Source organism: Rhodamnia argentea, chromosome 5, assembly GCF_020921035.1.
Source record: "Rhodamnia argentea isolate NSW1041297 chromosome 5, ASM2092103v1, whole genome shotgun sequence".
Taxonomy (NCBI): Eukaryota; Viridiplantae; Streptophyta; class Magnoliopsida; order Myrtales; family Myrtaceae; genus Rhodamnia; species Rhodamnia argentea.
The window spans coordinates 12,576,633-12,598,300 of NC_063154.1; the positions used below are offsets into that span (position 1 = coordinate 12,576,633).

The following is a 21,668-nucleotide window of genomic DNA, read 5'->3' on the forward strand; positions in this document are numbered from 1 at the left end:
TCGTACTCAAAGACTCGGCCCAAGTCTAGTTTCATGCTAAAACATGTAATTTGGTTCCATACGTGGTCATATGAATCTCGGTTTATTAACCAGACTTTGCATCTAATATCGGGTGACCGACACTAACAAATTCACCAATAACACTCAATAACCAACCAATGCATCTAATCAAGCAATCGACCATAAGGATTGATTAAACACCTTTAATTAATCCGACGGTGATTAATAATTCAGATTTCATAAAATCGAACCGATATGATTCCAACCATCAAACAGTCAAACGTCCACTTGGCTCTAGCCTTTCGCTCGCTCGAAATCAAACAACTGTGATCGGTCAAACAATTCAGTCTAATAATCGACTAGCCACAGTCCACTAACTATCCAGTCTGACTTATTTAATTGTGGCCATTTAACCTAAATCGAGTTTCTAACTAAACCGACCACAATTAATCTACCTAAACACCGTTTAATACTAATTACACTAATTAACTATCCCTAAATGTAATTAGTATCCTAACCATGGGTTAGGGGCTAACTCACCAATTAACGACCTTTGGCGACAACTTGAGCGTGTCGGTGACAACCACAATAATTGTGAGGTTCACGGAGCCATGGGTAGGTTCGGGTCCTTATGTCCAAGAGGGGTCTCGATCTCCGGCTCTTGAGTAAATGGGTCCTTAGCGGCAGATGAGTTGACGGTGGTAGGTGGCGGTAGATGGTTTGACGGTGGAAAGTAGCGGCAGCTCGTGGATTCGGATCGTGGGCTTCGGTGGCAACGACAGCCTCGGATGGCTCGATAATGGCTCACCGGAGGAGTTTCGGGGCTGAGGGTTTCGCAGGTCCGAGGCCAAGGCGACCGGCTTGGATTCCTTAATAGCCGATGGGGTCACATCGAGTGGCTGGGTCGAGCGACAACATGGTATTTACGAAGACGAAGATAGATGGAGGCTGGTCAAGAGAGAGCAAAGGAGGAGGTGACGCGGTCGCGTTGGGTGGAGCTCACGAGCTTGGATCGTGGAGTTCGTTCTTGGGTTTGGTTGGCTAAGCTTGACGGCGACGGTATAAGAGGGCAGCAGCAATAGTTTGGTCGGTGGTTACGATGGTAGCCGGAGACAACGAAGCAAGAGGATGGAAGCATCGGTGAGGGCTCGACGACATAGCAATGACAATGGCGGAAGGTGGTTTACAAGCTGGTTTCGGCTCACGGAGTGGCTCGGGTTGGCGGTGGGTCGCGGGTCGCAGGTGGCGCGCCGTGAATTAGGGGGTGCGAGTGGTGTTCGGGTGAAGGGAAAAAGGGCTGGCCAAAAGAAACAAAGAAGAAGAGGAGGAAGAGGAGGATGAGGTTGTAGGTTTGGGCGGAAAAGAGAGAGGAGAGAGAAGAGAAAGAGAAAGAGAATTGATGGTGAGGTGATGAGCATTAATAGAAGTAGGGCCTGCGGGTTAAATCCCCATTAATGGTTTTGTTTTATAGTGGATAATATCTGAGAACGGTTTGGTAATTTGGTAATTAGGTACTATTTAGTCATTTGGCTCAATCAGCTGAGGGCAAAATTGAGATTTTCACACTATGGTTCCGTCAAGACTAGGCTTGGGCGTGAAGGATCACGATACTACTACGAGACGATTAAACTACCGAAGCTCGATCTAAACCGACCGATGTCCGAGGGATATCCAATTGTTGTCCCTTAAATTCTCGTAATCCAATATCATTTTGCCCCAACTGGAACTGATAATTTTTCTTATAGACGTTAAAATTCCGGGGCGTCACAATTCTCCCCTCTTTAGGAAATTTTGTTCTCGAAATTACCCCACCGCATAACCTCAAAAGATAGAGATGCTGACATCCCATAACATCTTAATCGCTCGTCATATACTACTCATTTCATAGTAATCCTTATCCCATCTCGGTGCACTAAAACCATAAGGCGACCATCAATACACAAATCTGGCTCAAGCTTATGATCCTCAATTACCAACCCAATTCCGTATCCATAATCCGGCTAGACAGGTTAAATCGTCTAACTCCAAAATTCAAAACCTAAATTGTCACCATCTGAATTTGCTGTCCAATCTAGCTATCGATCGCTATACTATATCTACAATTAACCATAGAAATTAGCCAACCATACATATCGATTGATAATCTCTTAACTAGCAAACAGACGTAAGTGGCTACTATTTCCCATAGCAGACACAAACACATCCTACAACATAACACCTAGCGTTTGAATTATCTTTTCGGATTGGACATCCGTTTGAGGATGGTAGACTATACTAAACTGCAATTTCGTTTCCAACGCAGTCTGTAGACTCTTTCCAAAACGTGGTAGTGAACTTGGTATCACGATATAAAGTGATTGTTACTGGCACTCCATGAAGACGTACTATCTGTAGTACATACAACTCAACATATCTCTCGAAAGTAAAATTCTATTGCACTGCTATAAAATGAGCAGGCATCATCAATATGCCAACTACAACCCAAATCGAATCGTTTCCCTTTTAATTCCTTGGCAATTCCCATTACAAAGTCCACTGTGATATGCTCATACGTTCACTCTAGAATCTCCAATGGTTGCAGCAGTCCACCGGACTTATAAGATCGTACCTTGACTTGCTGGTACGCGTAACACTTCACCACATGCTTGGCTATACCAGCCTTCCCGCCATTCCACTAGTAATTTTGCCTCAAATTCTGATGCATCTTCGTGCTATCTAAATTAATATTAAAGCTACTGCGATAGGTTTTTGCCAAGATTTCGTCCTTATCAATAGCAAGACGCTTGTGGTCATTATCTCACTAAACTAAGTGGCCTTACAACTCTTCCACTTGTGCACTCGATCACTTGTTTTCCTTAATTGCTACATCTCATAAGCTTAACCTTATTCTAGGTCATCACCAGCCTCTAGAACTCGTAGATTCAACTAGCATTTTCATTAAGCCATCAACTCATGATGCCATTACAAACTTTTCATGTTTTCTACAACTCTTCGCTCCACAAGTTTGCCCGCGGTTCCATTGGTTACAGTCCTTATACAAAACACACCCTACCACCACATTGTTAGGTCGCTAACCAACTAGTTCGTATTGATCTCAATTCATTCCAAGACTATCCTAGTCACTTAGCATAGGACTCTCTCTATGACTACATTAGGGCGTAAACCGACATTCACTAATACCACAAGGCACGTAAGTATCACTTAACCGTGGCATCTCAATCCACTCACAATCCTTCGTCTGATGCTCAAGATACAATGCGATGCACTTCGAAATATATTTCTCACCTTTGAGAATCTACTTTAATGTCATGAACATGTGTAGTGCATGATTGTCTTTAACACTCTTCGCACACCACTCGCTTTCACATTAATCCTTATATGTTTGAACTTTCTAACTCTACAAGACCATCGCATCTCAAAGATCAATTGCCTAAGATCGATCTATAACTTCATGTCTGATCTTTGTCTAGATAAAACTCATATGCATTCAATCATATTGGCCTTTAGTCTGAATGTTCGTCAAGCACTTTCTTGCGACCCTTTTCTCATCAATCGGGGTCATCAATAAAAAAAACGATAACTTAAACCATCAAGATGCCGCACAAATTTAGACTTATAATCTACAATCATTAATCACCACAATTCCAAACCAGTTAACCACCGAACTTCAAAAATTTAATTTTAAATCCTCACCTTCTGAACTTGTCATCCAATCTTCTTATCGACCACTATATTATATCCTCAAGCTTGGTCGTTGTCAATCTAAAATTATACTCATATAATCCAACCGACCTTTCGTTCGTAAGTAAATCATTAAACCTCAAGCACATTCACCAGCTCCAACCTACACTTAAAACTTCCTAGTTCTTGTTATCTTCCTTGTAAATCTCAATCGTATCACCACTCAAGACCATTAATGAAAGTCGATAACTAAGACCATTAGAATACAACACAAATTCAAACTTATATAGTCCACCAATACTAGTCGTCTCATTGCAAACCCATACTCACAAGTCACGCCTATCAATAATTCCTTTCCATTTCGACTTATCGTCCTTCCTAGATAATTGCGCTAAGAGAATAGTTATTGTAGAGAATCTTTCCACAAAGTGCCTGTAATAGTCCATCAAACCTAAGAAAGTTACACGAGTTAGCTAAAACTTGCATCTACTAAACTTGGCAAGCATTATACTCCTTAAGGGTCCACAGTATAATCCTCAAATGTTGCTCATGATTCCCACAACTCCTCAAGTGCACCAAGATGTCGTCTATGAACATTATCACTAATCCATACGGATACTCCTTTAACGCCATATGCATTAGATCCAAAAAAGTAGCGGAGGTATTTGTCGGACCAAATGTCGTCACAGTAAACTCATAATATCCACAACACATCCTAAATGCTATTTTCGGTATATCCTCCTTAATCCTTAACCGATGATATTCTATCCATGGGTCTATCTTGAAAAATATCGAAACTCCTTGCCGCTGGTCAAACAAATAATCTATCCTCGGTAGTGGGTACTTGTTCTTGATCGTCACTTGACTAAGCTAACTGTAATCGATGTGCAAGCTCAACGATTCATCCTTTTTCCTTACGAACAATACGGGTGCTCCCCATGGCGATACTTTGGGGTGGATAAATCCTTTATCCAACAACTCTCGTATCCGCTCCTTGAGCTCCTTAAGCTCCGATAACGATATCCTATCCGGCGCTTTGGAGACCGGCTCCATTCCAAGGGCTAACTCAACTACAAACTCTATTTCCCTTTACTGGTGACAACTCCTAAACTCATAAGGAAAGACATCCGAAAATTCACACACGACGGTGATGTCCTCCATCCTAGGTTCTTCATCCGACTCATCAACCACAAACACCAAGTAACCTTGACAACTACTCTCCAATAGACTAGTTACCTCAAGCAACATAACTAACAAGGTCGAGATTCCTCCTCAATTAACATCAAACTCAAAACTAACCCCATCCAACGGGTTAAACCACATCACCTCGTGACAACATCCATCGTAACTCTAAGACAATGCATACTAGTAATAACATCGGAATTAAACATTGCCAGCACATTCGAATTTATCCTCTCCTTGTGACCCTTGATAGTCAACTTACACCTAGAACATCCTACAACAAACACTACCCTATGTCCTTTAACGCATAGAGATCCTAAAGACCATTCATAGTAGTTCCAAACTCAACCCAACTAGTTTAACAAACTACACTCCCAGTAAGTACCTTACGGGCCCCTTCTCATCTCAAAGAAAAACTAATGAAAACTCGGGCATACAGCCTTAAAACTTAAGTAGCAAATACATGGACGGAATTTTAATCCTATTAACTATCCCAAATCCCAATGCTCCTTATCACTCTAGGCTATAACTAGATGGTTCAGGCTGACCTTGATCCGATACCACCTTGGGCGGGGATGTCATGCCTCGATCCTTGGTATGTAATATTCCTACCAAAATACCTCAGGTCATTAAGGACGACGTCCTAAGCATGTCATCGACTCATAGATTTTATCTTCTTAATAAGTACATGTGGAAATAATTAACTCCCAAGCAACCAATACTAAGCGGGGATAGGAAAGCGGGATGCACAACAATCAACATTAATAAAAGGTTATTTCATTTAAAACTATTCGTTAATCATAAGAAGCACATTTATACACACAGGCCCTACTTCGGGGCTACTTCCTACCACCCTCAAAATACTGGATAGGGGTTCATATTACTTCCCAAACTACTCCATTGAGATTTACGTCCACATCCAATTCTCCACAGCTAAGGGGCCCAAAAGGGGTTAACAACAACGAGTGAAATATAAAATCTCAGTGAGTTAACGCTTAAACCCGATTAAGGCGTTGATTCGCTCATGGTGGCCTAAACATATAGTAACAATTAATAACAAATGAATAGTGGGCGATCTACACTATGCTCTAGCTATTACAAGAGTAGGCACAACCTAGCAGTATATTCTCAATTACATGTAAGCTTACCACGCCTTCAGCTATACATAATGCAATGTTCGACTTGACCCAACAGTCACATTAGATAACTAATTGGCATGGCATCACATCAACTTGCATGCATGAAACACCACATGGAATCTATTTATTAACAGATGACCCATAGGACCGACATGGTCGGCGTACACGACGGGTGTGGCCTAACACTACGATTGGCGGTATATCCTGGTAGGACCAGACATCGTCCCTTACTTCTAGCAACTAAAAACCATGTATCCGATGTGACTGGCACGACATGGTAGATAATCATTCTTGTAAGGAGCATCCGTCCATTACAAGCTACGATCGATATCCCATCATCTGTGTGATCTGTACGACGGGTACGATCACGGATTGACGTACATCCGATAAGTCGTGTGATTCCGTAAGACTAGCATGCTACGAACTTGTTAAGATCCCGTGCGAATGGCACGGTTTAGACTCATCATATGACTACGCAAGTACATCCGATAATAAGTTAATTCTTATCTTTACAATTAGTCGAATACTCATACGGTCGTACTCAAAGACTCGGCCCAAGGTCGGTTTCATGCTAAAACATGCAATTTGGTTCCACATGTGGTCATATAAATATGTAGTTTATCAATTAGACTTTGCATTTGATACCGGGTGAATGACACTCATAAATTCACCCGGAACAATCAGCAACCAACCAATGCATCCGATCAAGCAATTGATAATAACGATTGATTAAACACCTATAATTAATCCGACTATGATTAATAATTCAGATTTCATAAAATTGAACCGATATGATTCCAACCATCAAACAGTCAAATGTCCACTCGACTTTAGCCTATCTCTCGCTCGTGATCAAACAACTACGATCGGTTAAACAATTTAGTCTAATCACCAACTAGCCACAGTCCACCTAACTATCTAGTCTGACTTATTTAATTGTGGCCATCTAACCTAAATCAAGTTTCTAACTAAACCGACCATAATTAATCTACCTAAACACCTTATAATACCAAATTACACTAATTAACTATCCCTAAACGCAATTAGTGTCCTAACCAAAGGTTAGGGGCTAACTCACCAATTAATGACGTTTAGCGATGACTCGGGCGCGTCGGCGATGACCACGATAATGACGAGGTTCACGGTGACATGGGTAGGTTTGGGTCCCTAGGTCCAAGAGGGGTCTCTACCTCAAGCTCTCGAGTAAAAGGTTCCTTGGCGGCTAACGGGTTGACGGCAGTATGTAACGGCAGCTCACCGGTCCGGATCGTGGGTTGTGCCGCAATAACGGCCTCGGGTGGCACGACAATGGCTCAAGCAAGGAGGAGTTTCGGGGCTGAGAGTTTCGTTGGCCTGAGCTTGGGGTGACCGGCTCTGGTTCCTCGATGGTCGATAGGGTCATAGAGGGTAGCTGGGTCAAGCGACAACGGGTCGGGGACGAGGACGGAGATGGGTGAAGGCTGGCCGAGAGAGAGCAAAGGAAGAAGTGTCGCAGCCAGGTTCGAGTGGAGCTAATAGGTTCGGGTCGTGGAGCTCATCCTTAGGTTAGGTCGGCTAGGCTTGGTGGCGATGGTACTAGATGGCGGTAGCAACAGTTTGGTCAATGGTTGCGGTGGTGGCCGGTGGCGACAAGGTAAAAGGATGGAGGTGGTGGTAAGGGCTCGGTGACACAACAAGGACAATGGCCGATGGTGGCTCACGGGCCGGTTTGGGTTCACGGGTGGCTTGGGTTAACGGTAGGTTGCTGGTCGCGGGTAGCACACCGTGGAGAAGGGCGCACGGGTGGTATTGGGGTGAAGGGGGAAAGGGATGCCAAAAGAGAAGAAGAAGAAGAAGAAGAAGAAGAAGAAGAAGAAGAAGTCGTGGGTTTGGGGGGAAAAGAGAGAGGAGAGAGAAGAGAGAGCAAAAGAGAATTGATGTGAGGTGAGGGGTATTAATGGGGGTGGAGCCCACGGGTCAAATCCTCATTAGTGGTTTCGTCTTATAGTGGATAATATCTTAGGGCGATTTGGTAAATAGGTACCTGTTAGTCATTTGGCTCAACCGATCGAAGGCAAAATTGGGATTTTCACACTATGGTTCGATCGGGGCTGGGCTCGAGCATGAAGGATCTCGATACTACTATGCGACGACTAAACTACCGAAGCCTAATGTAAACCGACCGATGTCTTAGGGATATCCTGTTGTTGTCTCTTAAATCCTCGTAATCTAATATCATTTTGCCTCGATTGGAATTCACAATTTTTCTTACAGACATTAAAATTTTGGGACGTCACACGGGTGGCTAGGACGATCAATGGGTGGCAGCGAGCAGCGGCGACGAAGGGTGGAGGCATGTGGACTGACAAAGTTAAAGAAAAAAAATTAGCTGCATTCAGGCAATACAACTTCCGAAGTACCTCCAGAGGTACTTTGGGCTAAAGGCCTTTAGGGGCCTTTGAAAATGCAATTGCATTTTCTCCAAGTTGAGCAAAAAAATAACCAAATGTTATTTACATTTGGCCAATGAACTTTAGAGCCCCAAAGTCCTTTGCAAATGCTGAACCAAATATGCCCATTGACATCAATTCTAGAATATCAACATTCTGAATTCGGTTTAATTACTAACAGTTATCACTATCCAACAACTTATATGCCGTCATTTTTTCTTGAGTAGGATGGGCCTTGCAAGAACACCAGCAAAGCATAGAAATTGTGTCGATGTAGATGCATCGGTTGTGGAGTCATGCTTTTATATATGTTTGTATCTTGCTTTTAGATATGCATGTAATTTTCTCCCCATATATGTTTGAAGCACATTTGTGATCTTGAACATAATTGACAAACTTCTAATTTCAATTTTAATCTGTTTTTTTCTTGGGACATGTGGTCTCAAACCATCCAAGTGTTAAATTGAATATACTTTTGTCGTCTTCATCTATTTCATATGAAGTTAACATAATTTTGGTGGGAAAATTATCAAAAAGTCCTAAAAATATTGCACTTGTGCCTATTCAGTTGTAAATCTTTCAATTTGACCAATTTAATCCTAATCATTTCAATGGTGTCATTTTAGTCATAAATATGTTCATCAATTTAGTTCTTTTGGTCAATTTTGATCGAAAATCGCTATCCCGATGATCCAGTCGGCATCGATTGTCTTATGTAGCGTGGACGGTGCTAACGTTGATATTTCTTGCATTTTTTATAAATTTGTTTTAGATTTCTACATTTTTTATTTTCTTATTCACTTTTTCATTTTTTCTTCTTTGTTTTTTTTCCAATTCTAGGCCAATGACCAATGGGGGTCAAACTGGTTTATTGTTGACCCAAGGTTGCAAAAGAAATGGAAATAAATAATTGGAAATTTCTTAATTGTTTTAAGTTGTAAAAATTATTCACGTCAACACCGTCCAAGCCACCTAGGATGGCCGATGCTAAATAGACAGCATGTAAGTGATCTTCAACCAAAATTGGTCATGAAGACTAAAATCGTAAATAGTCTAAAAGTTTAGGATTAAAATGGCACAATTAAAAGATTTAAGATTAAATTGATCAAATTAAAAGGTTAAGAGATGAATTGACATCGTTGTAATAGATTTAGGGCTTTTTTGGTAATTTCTCCTAAAAAGTTACTAGACTTCGTCCATTCGCAATTAATTGCTTGAGAGTTTGGTGTTTTGACCCACAAAGTTTCTACCTTTTGCGAATTGGCTTGGATCTTGTTATGATATACTTTAACTATATTCTTAAAAGTTCTTTAGGGCTGTGCCAAAAATTAACTCATATTAGAGGATGGATTAGATGATACTTACGATCAGTAATACTTAGATTATGGTCATAAAGATTTACATTAACAAAAGCTTGCAAGACCAAGAAAGTCGGACTTTGGGGGAAAAATATTAAATTTTTTTTTAACATATTGCAATTTTACTAATTCAACCTAACCCTTTTAATTTGAAAAAAGTATTCAAAAAATCATAAACCTATTGTATTTTTGTCAATTCAGTCCTAAACTTTTTAATATTATCAATTGAGTCCTAAACCTTTTCAAGTTTTGGTAAAAGAGTCTAGCTAGCCAATTTTGACTGATGTTTTCATTCGGAAGGGAGGGTCATTCGGTTCGAGAACACCCCCTTAAAGAGAGAGAAAAGGGGCAAGAAATGATCGAGAGCTCTCCAAATCGCCATTGAAGCTCCGAAGCATCGAGACTTGTCTAAAACTATCAACGCCCTTCAATCCTCATGGACCCCAAAAAATCCCATTCTCAACAAAATACCCCGATCTTTCTCAAAGTGATCTAGAGAATGATGATCACCTTTCTCTCAATGAGTTTGTTGAAGAAGTCGGAAAAGAAAGAACGGCAGCCATAAAAGCAAAACATGGAATGCTAGAAGAAGAAGACATCTATCATAAAGAGATGTTGGCAGAATACCACGACACTCTATTGAAAATCGCAAAGAAGAAACTGATGATCCAACGCAATTGACTAAAAGCCAAGGAGAAAAATCTCGGGGGGAGGACATGGAAACAGAACCGGGCATTGAGGAAGAAGAAATGAGTCAGAATAATGACTTTGACATGTTGGAGGATGTCCTGTACTACCGGATCGAGATGAAGCACCAAATCACTAGAATGTACAATTTGCTCTTTCGGGAGACAGGAGAAATGAGAGAAGGGCTAATGGAAGAGTTCGGTGCACTGGCACAAGACCTTTTAGAGAAAGCAAGACAAATCCTCTTCAAAATTGACAGTTTAACCAAGACGATGGATACACTTTGGGACTCCATCAACTAAAAGCTGGAAGAATTCTCAAAACTGGTGCTGATGAAATTCCCATAAGACTTTATACTATCCACAGCACCACAGAGCTCAACACAACCAACGGGGCGGGAATCTGACCAGCATTTTGAACTGGTAAAATCTCTCATCGCTAAAAGGGCTATCTTTATTCTTGAAGGAAAATAAGGCTAGCCAAAGTTGTTAGGAAGACAATTCTTATAGCTTGACAGAAAGAAGATGATGAGAAAACTGTGAAAGCTTTGATAAAGCACAATGGGTTCGTCTCAGAGCAAGAAGTGATCGAATATGTAACCAAACCAACCGAGGAAGAATTGAGGAATGCCTCATTGAAAGGAGTTCAAATTGATAACGAGTTGGATCTGAATGATTTCCACATTCATGATCTTCTTTACTTCTGGAAGGAAAATGAGCAAGACTTTGCTCGAGCGGAATGTGCAAGAGCGGTGGTGGAAGAACTCAAATTGGATCCAAGCTACATTTTGATGGGAATACGGGCTCTTGAAAAGCTATCTACCGAGATGAACAGAGATATCGTCCATAAGATTCAACAAGACAAACATGATCACACTCGGGGAGATTGGTGTCACTCTTGGGAAACAAAGAAATAAGAAATCTCGACACGAGACAAACTATGGGATATTCTGTTTAAGCGGGGTAAATGCAAAGATAACTTGAGGAAGTTCAGCACAGAATTCTTGAATTCATAGCGGATATGGGTAAAATGCGGGATGTCTTGACATTGGCCTCGCAATACCCGGAAGGAGAGAGTATTTCCCGGGAGCAAAAAGAGGCTTGCTTGGAGAAATTGATTAGCTTAGGCGTCATAGGAAGAATGGAAAATGTTGCTTTCAAGGGGACCTACGTGGTGGTAGACATGCTGTCCGAGGAGTTCGCGATGAAACCTACGAGGGGAGCTCTTTTGAAAATACCCTCGGGATATTTGATGAGCATCAAAGATGGTCAAGAAATTGAAGAGATAGACGAATATGAAGTCCGTCTGGATAAGGCCCGCCGAGGCGATAGAAGATTTTTGCAGAAAGCCCTAGAGAGGGGCGAAATAGTTGATAACCTGGGGGAAGATAGTGGTGGGTACAACTTTAAAGTGCTATATTCGGCGCCCCCGAGTTTCTTTGTTGACTCTGGAGATGTAGTTCCCGATGGGTGGGGTGGAATGGATGACCCCGCAAGTGACGAATTTGTGGGAACGGTCGATGAAGTTAAGGACCAAGCGGCTCCTCGGGATGAACAGAAGAACCAAGAGGTTGATATGCGACTTACTAATGCGGAGACGCACATGCGTCATTTAACAACTATGGTAGCAGATTTATCGCAATTGACGACCAAAAGGAATACTATGGCGGTAGAAGAAAGCATGCAGATTACGGAGATACGGCGGACCATGGAGACACGAGAATCGAAAGATCGCTCTCTTGCAAGAGCAAGGAGATGACGTGTCGAGGAAAATGGATGAGTTGAAGGAGCTGATTACGCCACTTACTCAAGCAAGAAACGTCCCGCCTCAAGGTGCGAACCCGAGAGTGGTCTTCCGCACGAAGTATAATGGCGCCGGGTGTCCTCTGGCGCATATCTCATATTATCTCCGCTAAATGATTGGCCACCATGAAGATGATGAAACACTAATCCGGAACTTTGGACAAGGTTTAACGGGCCCTGCGCTGATATGGTTCCAATCAATCGATCTGGATTGGGTCCCGAGTCGGGAGGATTTATCAGAGCACTTCATGCGACACTTTGAAGCTGGAATCGGAGGTTATTTCACTAAGGCTAATCTGTTGAACATCCGAAAAGGTGAAGACGAGAGTTTTGAACTTTTCGCTAAGAGATGGAAGAAGCACGTTGTGATGGTGCAACCGCCTTGTCGAGAGAGAAATGCTGGAGTTCGTATTGAAGTCTCTTCCGGCGGAATACTTTGATCGCATGTATGCATACATGTACTCATCGTTCCAACATCTAGTGGAGATTGGTATGAGAATTGAGGGGATTATCCTAAGAGTCAAAAGGGAAAGGCAGAGGGATCTAGATGAAGAAAATGCCACGCTGGTAAGGCTAGGTCCAGAACATAACCCCGATGACGTTCATGAGGATGAAATGATTGGGATGGTAGATGCCCCAATTCGTTTTGTGATTGATTTGAACAAAGTTGATAGCTGGGAGTTGGAAACTTCTAGTTCGGAAAAACCATCAACATCCGAATCATTACCAGAAAAGATCATACCGGTGAGGATTAAATTACCTTGTGGAAGAGTACAACTCAAGGGCGCTTCTGGGATTATGGAACGGGCGAGATTGACGCCATAATGAGATCCGGAAGATGTTATCCCCCGAGAGAAGCGAATTCTGAAAAGAGAATCCCAACTGCGGAAGAGGTTGAGAAGTTGCAATCGGTCGTGAGGACCGGTGAATATGAGGTCGTTGACCAACTGCGGAAGATGCCCGCACGGATTTCCTTCTTGGATCTCTTCAAAAATTCTGAAAAGCACAAAGACGCCCTTTTGAAGGTGCTTTGGATGAGGTGCATGTTCCGAGAGACAATTAACGAAGTGCAACTAGGAAACTTTGTGGGTGCTATTCTTCTGAAGGACCAGATATCCTTCTCGGACGAAGATTTCCCGAAAGAAGGGCGAGTCCACAACATAGCCCTCTACATAGCTGTGAGGTGTCACGGGAAGGAGGTTCCTCGCGTCCCGATTGATAACGGTTCCGCTTTTAACTTGTGTCCACTAAGCACTTTGAGAAGCTTGGGGATCAATGAAGATTTTGTGAAGACATCCAAGGCCACCATCCGATCATTTGATGGAGTCTCCAAGAATGTTGTAGGAGAGATTGAACCGGACATCGACATTGGGCCGGTAACTTTCTCTATACCGTTCCAAGTATTGGATATTCCAAGCGCCTTTACCTTGCTCCTGGGAAGACCGTGGATTCATGTGTCCGGAGCGGTACCTTCCTCTCTGCATCAAAAGTTAAAATTTGTGGTCAAGGGTCAGTTGATCACCGTCCATGGCGAGACAGGGCATCGAGCCGCTTTAAAAGGGATGGTCCCGTACATTGAACCCTCAAAAGAGGAGGAACTGAGTTATCACACCTTTGACATTGTATCTGTCATGCATGTGTCACCGGATGCAAAAGTGGCTACACAGAACTTTCGAGACACGCGACTATGGCGGGAAAAGTGCTACTCTCGAATGGATTTATTCCGGGTCTTGGATTAGGGAAATATGGTCGGGGAATCCGTAACCCTTTGAATTTGGGCTCAAATGACCACAAGGTTGGTCCGGGTTATAATGGGATAATGAAGAATAACACAAGTCGAGGCCGAGGTCGAAACAATTGTTATGGAGACCGTGGACGCCGTGGACGCCAAGGTGGCCGTTTTATAGGTACCGATGCATGGAAGGCCAAAGGAAAAATGTTCCTGAACCCTTTATTTGAGGTATTCTCTAAGGGAGGCAAATGGCTGGAAGATGAAGATATCGCTGAAGATGCAGAGCCGGACTTATTCAACCCGTTCCTGGATAATCGAGTGAACGTGATAATTGAGTGGCTGGACGATGATTTCCCCACCCCTGAGTAAAAGGCTCTTTCTGAACTTTATCTTTTAATGCATTTTGATTACTGCATTTGTTTTTGAAGCTTTTCGCTTTTTAGCACCCCTTGGGTCACATGCTGTGATCCAGGAAGTGCGATCTTGTATTGCTCTTAATTGCATCTATTAATGAAAATCATCACAAACTTGATTACGGACATATGGAGCAACGGATTGGTCCGATGATGACAATTGACTCTACCATGAAACTTGAGGCCCGATCCGCCATATGATCTTGGATTTTAAATAGCTTTTGAGAACCAGGATGTCCGGAAGATCGTGGACTAGTTCTCCTTTCTTTGTCTAAAAAATTGGAATTTGAAAAATGTTTTCATGATAAAAATCATGCATCCTTCAATTTTATCATCTTTAAATACTAACCTTTCATGGTGCATTTCGGGCATATCATCCCACCCATACATAACAGGTTAATATGTGACTCGGATCAGCTCGATGACTATGCATGTGAAGTTGATATAGACGAGGTTGATGTGAGCGATATCAAGAGAGAATGGGATTATTTCGAAGAATCTAAGCCTCCTATTTCTGAAGAACCTATCACTATTAATTTGGGGGATTACATTGCGTCAAGGAAGTGAAAATAGGAGGACACCTGTCTGCAGCGAGATATTTTAAGAATGACGGTGTTACTCAAGGAATATCAAGATATCTTCGCACGGTCGTATGCTAACATGCCGGGTCTAGATCGTGAGATTGTGGAGCATGCTTTGCCCACAAATCCTTCTTGCACACCAGTAAATCAATCGCCCGGAAGAATGAATCCTGAATCGGCGGATAAAATCAAGGAAGAGGTGATGAAGCTCCTTAAAGTTGGATTTATCGAGGCTGTCCCATATGCTGATTGGGTCGCCAATATCGTACCGATTAAGAAGAAGGACGGAAGAATTAGAATATGCGTGGATTATCGGGACTTAAACAAAGCTAGTCCGAAGGATGATTTTCCCTTACCGCACATTGATGTGCTCGTCGACAGTCTTGCGGGTTTTGAATTATTCTCCTTTATGGATGGATTCTCGGGATATAATCGGATCATGCTGAAGGAAGAAGATAAGATCAAGACCTCATTCACTACACAATGGGGAACTTTTTGTATGGGAAATAGGAACTCCTACCACTGTCACGGAAATAAGGGGCATACTGGGAAGGTTGAATTATATATCCAGATTTATATCTCAACTGTCGGAAACGGCGAAACCCTTCTTCAAGCTGTTAAAGAAAGGTGCGAAGGTCAAATGGGATGCAGAATGTCAACAAGCATTTGAGAAGATCAAGGAATACCTGGTACAACCTCCAGTATTGGTACCTCCTATCCCTAACGTTCCTTTAACTCTATATCTGACGGTTAATGATGAGTCCCTGGGAGCTTTATTAGCTCAAACTAACCCCAAGGATCATAAAGAGCGGGCCATATATTATTTGAGCAAAAAGTTCACAACATCTGAAAGCAAGTACCCAGTAGTGGAAAGGACTTGCGTAGCATTGGTTTGGGTCCTCCACGGATTGAGGCAGTATACGCTGCACTATCATATAGAGCTGGTCACCGAAAATGACCCTATCAAATACCTTTTAGAGAAGCCAACGTTGTTAGGAAAAATGGCTAAATGGCAAATACTGCTTTCGTAGTTCGATATCAAAACCTCTCCCCAAAAATCTGTCAAAGGAAGAGCGATTGCTGATATGCTAGCCGAGAATCCTCCTAAGGATGTTTTAGAGCCAAACAAGGGAGGTCAAATTCTGAACATATCGGAAGACAAATGGATAATGTACTTTGACGGTGCGGTGAACTTCACTGGATCGAGTACTTGGGCGGTTCTGATATCCCCCGAAGATCAACATTATCCAGTTTCAGCCAAGTTGGTATTCCCCCGCACCAACAACATTTCGAATATGAAGCCTCGCATACTAGGATTACAATTGGCCATCTCATTAAAGGTGAAGAAGCTACTGGTATATGGAGATTCCATGCTGATCATTTTACAAACTCAAGGGGAGTGGAAGACAAAGGATCCCAAGCTTATTCCTTATCATAAGTACCTCGAGGAGATGATCCGACATTTTGAGGAGATCACTTTTGAATATCTCGCGAGAACTCGGAACCATTTTGCTGATGCTTTGGCCACATTATCAGCCATGTTACAAGTGCAAAATGGTCTCGAAATAGAGCCATTAAGGATTGATATCTTAGAACAACCGGCATACTGCATGGTCATTGAAGAAGAACCCGATGAAGAACCGTGGTATCATGACATCAAGAATTACCTACTGAAGGGTGAATTCCCGCCGGACAGTCAACCGGAAGATAAAAAGTACATAAGCAAGATGGCATCTAAATTTTTCCTCAGCGGACAGATCCTATACAAGAGATCCTTTGACTCGGTCCTGCTGAGGTGCGTGAATTCCAAAGAAGCAAATCTCATTATGAAAGAGATTCATGAAGGGGAATGTGGACCGCATATGAATGGCCACCTTCTCGCCAAGAAGATCATGAGACTCGGGTATTATTGGTTGACTATCGAGTCGGATTGCAACCAGCATGTTAGATCCCGTCATCAATGCCAGGTATATGGCGACAGGATAAATGCACCGCCAACCGAGCTACATCAAATGTCAGAGCCATGGCCATTCTGCATGTGGGGAATTGATATGATTGGTCCTATTAACCCAAAGGCCTCAAACGGACATCGCTTTATTCTGGTGGCTATTGATTACTTCACCAAATGGATTGAAGCCAGCTCATATACCAATGTCACTGCGAATAGTGTGGCTAAGTTTATCAAGCGAGATATCATCTCAAGATATGGAGTGCCAAGAGCCATCATTACGGACAATGGCTCTAATCCGAACAACAAGGTAGTCGATCAACTATTGGAACAATTTAAGGTACGACACCTTAATTCTTCACCTTACCGCCCGCAAATGAATGGAGTCGTGGAAGCGGCTAACAAGAACATCAAGAAGATATTGGCCAAGACTGCTGAGAAGTATAGAGATTGGCACGAAAGATTGCCATATGCTCTCATGGCTTATCGAACTTCAATACGTACTTCAACCGGGGCAACTCCCTACTCTTTGCTATACGGTATGGAAGCAGTCCTACCGGTAGAAGTGGAAATCCCCTCTTTAAGGATCCTGTCTCAAGTTGAGCTCACAGAAGAGGAGTGGAACCGACAGAGACATGAACAATTGAATTTGATTGATGAAAAACGATTAAGGGCCATCTGCCATGGTCAAAGCTATCAGAAGAAAGTAGCCAGAGCTTTTAACGGGAAGGACAAGCCCAGAAATTTTGAAACAGGGATGCTAGTTGTGAGGAAAATGCTCCCAAATGCCCAACATCCAGGGGGCAAATTCATGCCAAATTATGAAGGCCCCTACGTGATTCGGAAGGTCTTATCCGGGGGAGCTCTTATACTTGTAAACATGGATGGAGAAGAATTGGCGAGTCCAAGTAAATGCGACGCCGTGAAGAGATATTACCCTTGAAATAAAATTGAGCCTCAAAGCAATTGATGAGCAGATCTGAGTCACATAGAATTTTGCATTCGCATGACATCTGCATACATGCATTTGCATACGTTTGTATTTTGTAGGTGAGTTGGGAATCATGAAGAACTCTGCAGAGCAATTAATCAAAACAGGGGAAGTTATCTTTTATTTTGGATTTGAAAATTTTGAATATCTCGAGCGATTTGTTTCCTTTTGTTTTTACGGGACACGGGAGTCGACATCCGAAGGAGGTAGAAAGGAGTCGCTCCGAGGATTTGAAAATTTTGAATATCTCGAACTGATTTGTTTCCTTTTGTTTTTACGGGAAACGGGAGTCGACATCCGAAGGAGGTAGAAAGGAGTCGCTCCAGGATTTGAAAATTTTGAATATCTCGAATCGATTTGTTTCCTTTTTTGTTTTACGGGAAACGGGAGTCGACATCCGAAGGAGGCGAGAAAGGAGTCGCTCCAGGATTTGAAAATTTTGAATATCTTGAACTGATTTGTTTCCTTTTGTTTTTACAGAAACAGGAGTCAACATCCGAAGAAGACGAGAAGAAATCACTTCGGGATTTGAAAATTTTGAATATTTTGAGATGATTGTTTCCTTTTGTTTTTTACGGGGACGAAGCTAATATTTGAAGAAGACAGGTTTGAGGTTCTCTTCCTTTACAAAGAATTTTCATACGCCGTCGTGCTCGAAATTGAAAAACTTGGATTCATAGAGTCACAAGGCCCTTTTCAAAGAGACATTCATTACAAGTTTCAAAAACATCTTTTGAATATATCTTTTGATGAGAACATTTTGCAAACAATGAATTTTGATGAAAATGCCCCGAGTTTCTATAAAAAGAGCATGTTTTGAAAGCTTTTCAAAAGACTGGTCCTTCGGATGAAAAGAGGCAAGCATTATCTTCAAACATGTCCCCGATACACTTGAGTGATGAGTGAGAGTGATAGAGCGAAAGAGCTTAACCTCGGGACGTAGGGGTCATTCGCGGTGATTACATGGATTGAAATGATGAAAGGCATTTCCATTTCAAAATTATCCATACACATTTATATCCCTTGATAACCATTCCGAGCCAAAAAGGGAGAATTTTATGAATACAACCCTGTCAAGAACCACCCCGACTTGGGGCATATTTGGAGGTTCATTGGATGATTTCTTGAAGAAAAGGTCGGGTAAGGCTTTATTGTGCTAACTTGCATCAATCTTTTTGTGATAGCTTCAGGTGATTTCTAGCAGAGACTCGGAACACCTCAAAGTGAAGAAAAACACTTTATTTCTATATCCCAAACACTTACCCTTTGAAAAGCCAATTTGAGCCTTTGAATATTCATTTCTAAACCCTTGTTGGTGATCACCCCCCCCCACTGGGGCAAAGCAAAGGAATAACCAGCAATGAATCAAAAAGCATGATCGGAAGAACTTTGAATTTTGATACTGGTCTCAAAAGAGCCGATCAATGCAAAAATGATGAAGAACGAAAGGGCTAGAAAAAGCAAAGTGCCTGGTAAAAGCAAGGCCAAAGCCCATGAAAAGAACACCCTGAAAAGGGGCAAATTCTGAAGAAAAATCATCAAGATGGAAAGAGGAAAATCCTCAAAATCAATTGGAAAAAGAATGATCATGAATCTTCTGCAAAAAGCAAATGAATGCTGGAAGAATGTCAAGGTGATCACCAAAGTTCACCCTTTTTTTTGAAAATATGGCCATTCTTAAAGAGCCCACCTTAAGCCAAAATACAACCTGTCACCAAAACTTTTTCGATCTAAGAGGTGTTTCAGGTTAATGCAAGAAATCATACAGGAAGCTACCGCTTAAAGAGGTAAGTACAATCCTGTCTTATCATGACTTCGGGGTTCTTGACTTGTAGACCCGAAGAAGCTATTTGAGATCAAAATTCATTTCTAAACCTTAAATTGAATATCTTTTGATGAGCCTTTGACCTGGCCTGAATTACGGTCCCTTTTAAAATGCCTTCTCTGATTAGTCGGATTGTATGCATCTCGAATTATCCCGAAACCTCAAGGTTAGGTTTCCTGTGAGCAGATTTGAATTTTAAGAAAAGCCTTCCTAAATGGTGAGAAGCCCTCTTGGATGAAGGAAAACACTTTTGAAAAACTTTTAAAACAATCTCTTTGTAGAACACTCGGGATGTGTCATTCGGAATCCATCCTCGGTAAAAATTTGAAATTGTGATTGGATACATTTCTTTCGCAAATACACTTTGAAAATTTGTCTAAGAATTCTTAAGTCTCTCCTTAGGACTTAGAATTGTCATACTAATGATGTTTGATTGAACTTTCTGCGGGTTCCCTGGTGATCCCAAATCCTCGGAAAAGTTACATTTTAAAGATTTGATTAACTTGAATTTTCTGCAAGTCTTTTGGAGTCCCCAGGTCCTCATATCCCCCACTTTTAGAAAATTTGAAATAGGGTTTGAGCCCTGTAGGTACACTAGTCAACCTAGGTCCTCAGATGGCACCCTCTCGGACGGTTAGTAGCTGGGGAGACGAAAACCGATCTGCTTTTTAGAAAATTTGAAATAGGGTTTGAGCTCCGTAGGTACACTAGTCAACCTAGGTCCTCGGATGGCACCCTCTCGGACGGTTAGTAGCTGGAGAGACGAAAGCCGATCTGCTTTTTAGATGATGAGTCCCCGCATGGAGGATAGCCAATCTCTTTTAAATAGGTGAAACCCCTTTGTTACAAGGGTGAACCTCCCCCTCAGACGGTTAGTAATTTGGAGAGACGAAAGCCGATCCGCTTTTTTAGATGGTGAGTCCCCGCATGGAGGATAGCCAATCTCTTTGAAATAGGTGAAACCCCTTTGTTACAAGGGTGAACCTCCCCCTCAGACGGTGAGTAGCTGGAGAGACGAAAGCCGATCTGCTTTTTAGATGGTGAGTCCCCGCATGGAGGATAGCCAATCTCTTTTAAATAGGTGAAACCCCTTTGTTACAAGGGTGAACCCCCCTTTCGAACGGTGAGTAAATTTGGAGAGACGAAAGCCGATCCGCCCCCTTTTTAAATGATGAATCCCTAGTGGATAGTCAAACCCATTTTAAATAGGTGAAACCCCTTTGTTACAAGGGTGAACCTTCCCCACAAATCTTCAAACCACCACTCAACACCGGACGGACGCCGACCATTGCAAAATCGCGCCAAACCGTCCACGGGTAATTCCGTGCATTCAATTTTTCAACCTCGGATCGACAAATCTCAAACCATAGACAGGTGAGCTACGGGTAAGTATCTCTCTTCTCATTTCTCTTTCACATAAAATGAGCATGAACTGAAATAATTCCCCACGGAGTCAGAGCTTAAACTGCGAAGGTAAAGCAATCGAATGTCAAAGACTTATTTTCTTTAGATTTTTCCCCAGCAGAGTCGATTAAGGATCCAGGTGTCACCTTGTCTTTGAAAGCAACCTCTAACCGAGATTACTTTCAAAGAGGGGCAGCTGTTGACACCCGAATTTTTAGTCAGTTTTCCTTTAGTTTTATTTTCTAAAATTACTAAAAATTCACAAAAAAATCAAAAAAATTAAAAATCAACATTGGAAGCCTTGGCTAAGCATAAGGAACCAATTTGGAACAAAAAATAATTTTTCATATTTTTCGCATTTTTTTTAATATTTTCGGAAAATAGGAAAATATTAGAAAATGCATAAAAAATACCTTTCGAGGTCACAAAAATACACAAAAATATCCAATATTTTTATTTTAATTCCATTTTCATATTGACCTCAAGAAAAATTGAA

The 21,668-nt window shown here is 41.9% G+C and overlaps 1 long non-coding RNA gene across 1 annotated transcript; it reads right to left on the bottom strand.

The window, feature by feature from the left end:
- Window positions 1-292: 292 nt before the first annotated feature.
- On the bottom strand, window positions 293-7,020 carry LOC125315121. Its single transcript, XR_007198489.1, has 3 exons — window positions 6,879-7,020; window positions 3,528-3,530; window positions 293-324 (listed from the first exon to the last, which is right to left on the bottom strand). It is a non-coding gene; the product is annotated as an uncharacterized LOC125315121 (long non-coding RNA).
- Between the last annotated feature and the right edge of the window lie 14,648 nt (window positions 7,021-21,668).